Source organism: Lipotes vexillifer, unplaced genomic scaffold (genome assembly GCF_000442215.2).
Source record: "Lipotes vexillifer unplaced genomic scaffold, Lipotes_vexillifer_v1.1 scaffold1129, whole genome shotgun sequence".
Lineage (NCBI taxonomy): Eukaryota > Metazoa > Chordata > Mammalia > Artiodactyla > Lipotidae > Lipotes > Lipotes vexillifer.
In genome coordinates, this window is record NW_006789022.1 from 2,307,739 (window position 1) to 2,313,738 (window position 6,000).

Sequence of the window (6,000 nt, forward strand, 5' to 3'; positions counted from 1 at the left end):
TTATATATATGCATGGGAAAAGTCTAGACAGATGTATAGCTAACTGCTAAAGTTGTTGCTTATGTGGTTTGGGAATGGGGAGGGGTGCTGCATTCATTTGCTGGGGTTGCCATAACTAAATACTACAGATTCGATTCGATGACTTGAACCACAGAAATTAATTTTCCCACAGTTCTGGAAGTCCAAGATCAAGGTGCTGATAGATCTGATTTCTTCTGAGGGCTTTCCCTTCGGCCTGCAGACGGCTGCCTTCTCACTGTTTCCTCACATGGTCTTTCCTCCATGCATCCCCAGTGTCTGTGTATCCAACTTTCCTCTTCGTGTTTTTTTGGCCACACCACGTGGCTTGCGGGATCTTGGTTCCCTGACCAAGGATTGAACATGGGCCTAGGCAGTGAAAGCCCAGCGTCCTAACCACTAGGCCACCAGAGACCTCCCAAACTTTCCTCCTCTTATAAGGACACCAATCAGATTGGATCAGGGCCCACCCTGAGGGCCTCGGTTTAATTTCATCACCCCTTTAAAGACTCTGTCTCCAAATACTGTCCCATTCTGAGGTATTGAGGGTTGGGAATTTAACATATGATTTTTTTTTGGGGGGGACACGATTCAGCCGATAACAGAGGCTTTCACTTTCTGTTATGTCGTTAAAATTTGTTACAATGGGGACGTCCCTGGTGGTCCAGTGGTTAACACTCTGCGCTTCCACTGCAGGGGGCATGGGTTTGATCCCTGGTCAGGGATCTAAGATCCCACAGGCTGCGCGGTGTGGCGTTGGGGGGGTGAGGGGGCAAAAAAATTTCTACACTGAACACTGCTATACGAGCTAAATGTCCCCAGGGCATCCACCTCCTTCCCAGTCCTTCTCTGAAGTCAGAGGAGGGGCAGCTAGTGACCTCTGCCAGCCCAGCCAGCTCCAGGGCCCTCTGAGGCCCTTCCCCTGAGGAAGGCAGTGTGAGCCGCTCCAGATCACTGGCCAGGTCCTCAGACCCACGCTGAGAGGAAGCAGAGGGAGGGGCCTCTGCCATGCAGGCCTATGATTTATAGCTACATGTTCTGGACATTTAGTACCTTGTAATCCATCCTTCCCCTTCACACCTCTCAGTATAACAACAATATGATATTGGCCAATGAAACAGGTAGGTGATAAAATATGAAGAGAGCGCTACAACCTGGATGAAGGGAGGTGCAAAATTTTGATCACACATCAAAGATGTTAGGGGGACCTGGCAGGTGCAGGGGTTCCTCTCTCTGAATGAGGCAGTAAAAAGAAGAAAGATGGCCAGGTAAAATGGGGTAGGGCTGGGCTTCCCTGGTGGCACAGTGGTTGAGAGTCCGCCTGCCGATGCAGGGGGCACGGCTTCGTGCCCCGGTCTGGGAAGATCCCACATGCTGTGGAGCCTGCGCGTCCAGAGCCTGTGCTCCGCAACGGGAGAGGCCACAACAGTGATGAGGCCCGCGTACCGCAAAAAAAGAAAAAAAAAAAAATGGGGTAGGGCTAAAACTTGAAAGACTCAGGGAACAATAATGCACTGGGCTTTAAAATCAAGCCCCTGGGGGGAGGAGTGCACTGCCTTGTGGGTCTCTTTAGATCTGGCAGTTATCCTGGGTCCTGCTCTGGTCTTAAAGACCAGAAGCTGGAAACCCTCACTGTACTGTGGTCCCGCACCTCACTGCATGTTCAGTCTTGCTGAGATGGTAAATCTGCTCCTCTGGGTAGCTTTGCAACCCTGAAAGGTGTGGAAGCCAGAAAAGCAAACCCAGAATCTTGCTACCAGTTTAGGAAGTTTTGTAATCATTCTGCTAATACCTGCATGTTTATTAAATGTTTTGAAACATGCATCAATCTACCCTATTTGATTTGCAATTTTAATTAGAAAGGAATGAATGGGAGACAGCCTGCAGTGATGACTGTAATAATGCCTCCCATCCCTGTATGCCTGCCCTTTGCCATGGATTTGGCTGCTTCTATGAAGACATGGAGTCTATTTCTCCACTTCTTGGATTCTGGGCTGGCCTTGTTACTTGCACTGCATGCCGTGACTGTGTGAAATCTGTGCAACACAATGTGGTGAAAGGGATGTAGTGTGACTTCTGAGTCAGGCCTCGAGGCATTTTGCAGCCTCTGCTGACATCCACTTGGAGCAGGGCTTGAGAGCAGCATGCTGTGAAGATGCCCAGTCTGGTGTAGTGGAGGCCACATGGGACAGAACCGAGGGGCCTCCCTGACAGCCAGTGCCAATTGCCAGTCACATGAGTGAGGCCGTCCTGGGCCCCCCGCCCCAGTCGGGTTGTCAGATGACTGTGGCCATCTGACACAGGAGTGACCCAGGCAAGACCAGCAGATGAAACTTCCAGCTTATTCCAGCCCAAACTGCTGATGCAGAGGCCTGGTTGTTATTTTAAGCCAATGAGTTTTCAGTGGTTTATGAGGCAGCAAAAGATAACTGAGACAGTATAAAAGGATCTAAGTTCGTAAACGGCGTTTGAATATTTAAGAGAACTGATTTACCATGTTTATAAGTTTAATCTATTAGTGTATAACAATTGCTAACTGATTAGAAAAAATATGCTTGGCTTGGGAGGGGAGAATAAGGTGGGGGATGAAGGCATCTTTACCCGCTACTCCCTCCCTGCTTATAAAGAAAAAAGAAAAAAATATGCTTGTAAAAAAAATATATATATGCTTGTTATATGTGTAAATCTCTTCTGCTGAGAGTTTGAGGCATTTGAGAGGACCAGCTATTTCAACTCTGTAAAATGTAGTTTAAAATCTGTTAGGGAATTTAATTACCTAAGTTTGCAATTGGCATTCATTTTCAGAATTTAATCTGTTGAACCTGTGATTTAATTAAATATTCATCAAAGACTTAGTGAAAGTAATTGTTCTTATTTTTACACAAAAATTAGATTTATAAATAGAAAACTGGATTTGCAAGTTGCATTTGGATGTTTAAGAAAAGCTAGTTCTTTTAATTTATAAGTTTAATAAATACAGTATTAATTTAAATACAAGCAGCAGTAGGTAACTTTTTGCTGCATGAAAAAAAACCCTCTCCAACATTAAAAATCCTCAACAGAAAACAGCGGGTGTTACAGCCCCACCAGAAGATTTGGCACTCCACAGACTCCCATGCCTTTGCTTCTGTGGGTCCCTCGGTCTGGAATGCTCCTGACACACATAGACATCTGTGGTACCTGGCAAGATTTTACCTTTTCTAAAAGGTCCAGCTGAAACTCTGTGAAGAGGTCCTGCCTTGCCAAGTCAGAATTGCACTTCTCTGCCTAGACCCATCCATGTGTGGGGCCCAGGCCTCTCTTAGACCAGACCCCGGTAGGCTATTGTCTGGGACCTTCTCTATCCTGGCTGCCATGTGAGAACAGAGCTGAATCCCAACAAAAAGAAACAGAAGGACTAGTTCAGATGCCGAGGGTGTCCAGGGTGCTTCCATGGCCTGGCTCTGGAGGACATGGATTTCAGGCTCTGTGCAGAAGGCAGCCTCCTGATAGGCGCTGATGCTTGTGACGCCTGGGTCCCCTGCCTCTCCTTGCGTTCTCCTCCCCAGACTTTGCTGGGAAGGGTGTATAAGCAGAATAACGCCCCCCAAAGATGCCCACATCCTAATCCTTGGAGCCTGTGCATATGTTACCTTACATGGCAAAGGGGAATTAAGGTTGATAATCAGCAGACTTTAAATGGGATCATCCTGGATCATCACCGGTGAGTTCAATGTAATCACAAGGGGCATTGAAAATGGAAGAGAGTCAGAGGGAAAGCCCACCAGGGAAGACTGGTCAGTGAGATGGAACGTTGCTGGCTTTGAAGATGGAGGAAGGGGCCCACAAGCCAAGGAATGTGGGTGGTCTCTGGAAGCTGGTGCTGACACCTTGATTTTTAGCCCAGTGAGACCGATGTCTGACTTGTATCCTACAGAACTTTAAGAAAATGAATTTTATTTATTTATTTAAATGTATTCATTTATTTGTTTATATTTTTGGCTGCGTTGGGTCTCTGTTGCTGCACATGGGCTTTTCTTTAGTTGTGGCGAGCGGGGGCTATTCTACGGTGCGGTGCGCGGGCTTCTCATTGGGTGGCTTCTCCTGTTGCAGAGCACAGGCTCTAGGCACGTGGGCTTCAGTAGTTGTGGCACTCAGGCTCAGTAGTTGTGGCTCACGGGCTCAGTAGTTGTGGCTTACAGGCTCTAGAGCACAGGCTCAATAGTTGCGGCGCACGGGCTTAGTTGCTCTGCGGCATGTGGGATCTTCCTGGACCAGGGCTCGAACCCATGTCCCCTGCATTGGCAGGCGGATTCTTAACCACTGCGCCACCAGGGAAGCCCCTGTTTATTATTTAAGCTGCTACATTTATGGGAATTTGTTATAGCAACAACAGGAAGCTAATACACAGCGTCACCCACATGCTTCATTGCCTGAATCAGTGACATTTGTGTAATCACTTACCAGACCACAGATAGGAACCAAACAACCTTGACCCAAGCCTGGACTCTGACCCTCATAGGACATGTTGACCTTGGGCCAGTCCAGGCTTCTCATCTGTGCCCTGGGGCAGTGCTGCCTCACCAGGCTGTGGGGAGCACATAGTGAGTTAATGGAAGCAGAGCAAATGGGTGTAGAGGGCTTAGCTCAGTGCCAGCTGGTACCTAGTCCCCTGTGAATGGTTGCTGTCCTGGATGCAGTTGGCAAGGCCCTTCTTGCCCTGGTAAGTTATTGGAGAAGCGGCAAGTGGTGAGGTGACCTTAGGCCTGGGGGCCTGACTACTGCATCCTGAACTCATCTCACTGACCTTTTCAGGGAAAGGCGCAGGCCTCATTGGTGGTCCTGGAGTGTTGGGGGCCCTTGACCCTTCCTTCCTGTCCCCTGGCTTCTGATCTACCCTCGCTGCCCACAGGTCTCCCACTGATCCTCTCTTGGGCACCACAGTGGTGCCAGCTGCATCCACAGGAGGGTTCTGTGATCCTCCTCACAGCCCTGTGAAGAGTTATCACCACACTCAGCACCAGAGAGGCCTGGAGCACAAGGCAGGTCTGCAACCGGTCAGACCTGAGAGCTGTCTTCCTAATATACAGCTCGAGAAGCAAGGTACAAGGGGCCAGTGTACCCGAGTAAGAACGAGCAAAGCTGGTGCTAAAACCTTCTCTGGAACCCTGGCTTCTTGTCCCAGGTTAAAAAAATATCCACTGTGGCGAGTTCCCTGGCCGTCCAGTGGTTAGGACTCTGCGCTTCACTACCGTGGGCCTGGGGCTCATTCCCTGGTCGGGGAACTAAGATCCCGCAAGCCACGGGAGGCGGCCAAAAACAAACAAAAAAATATCCAGTATCATATTTATCAAATAATAAAATGGTATAGAAAGACATTAAAATATTTATATTAAAAAATCTATCCTTATAGTCCTTGTAAAAAATTAGGAAAAATATAAAGAAAAAAATCACCCCAATTCTTCCACCGAGAAGGCCACTTGGAACTTTAATTTTCTGCCTTCAAATTACACGATTTCCACCTTTGCCTCCCTAGCTGCTCTAGGTTCGGTTCCTACCGCCGCCGGCTAAGAAGCAGCAGCGCAGCGGCCTGGGGAAAGTCGCCCAACCGGACGTACCCGTTCGCGCCACTCGTCACCTCCCCACCGCCGGCGGGGACGCGCGGCTCCCAGGGACTGGGGTTGGGGTGGGTCCCGGGTGACCCGTAGGGAGCCGCGCTCAGCTCAGTACGCCCGGCCGGAGGGGCGGAGGCGGGGCCGGGGCCGGGGCCGGGAGGCACCTCCCACCAGGAAGTTGGCGGCGGCCGAGCCAGCCCTAAGAGGAGGCGCACGGCGGCCGCGCGACCCTGCGAGAGCTGGGCTCAGGCGCAGCGCGACCCCGCTGGCCGGGCGGGGCGCGCACGTGTGTATACGAGTGCGGGGGCCCGTCAGCGGCCCGGACTACAAGTTCCAGGGTGCCCAGCGGCGCGCCTGGGTTTTCTGGCCGCGCGGCCCGCTGGCTCCT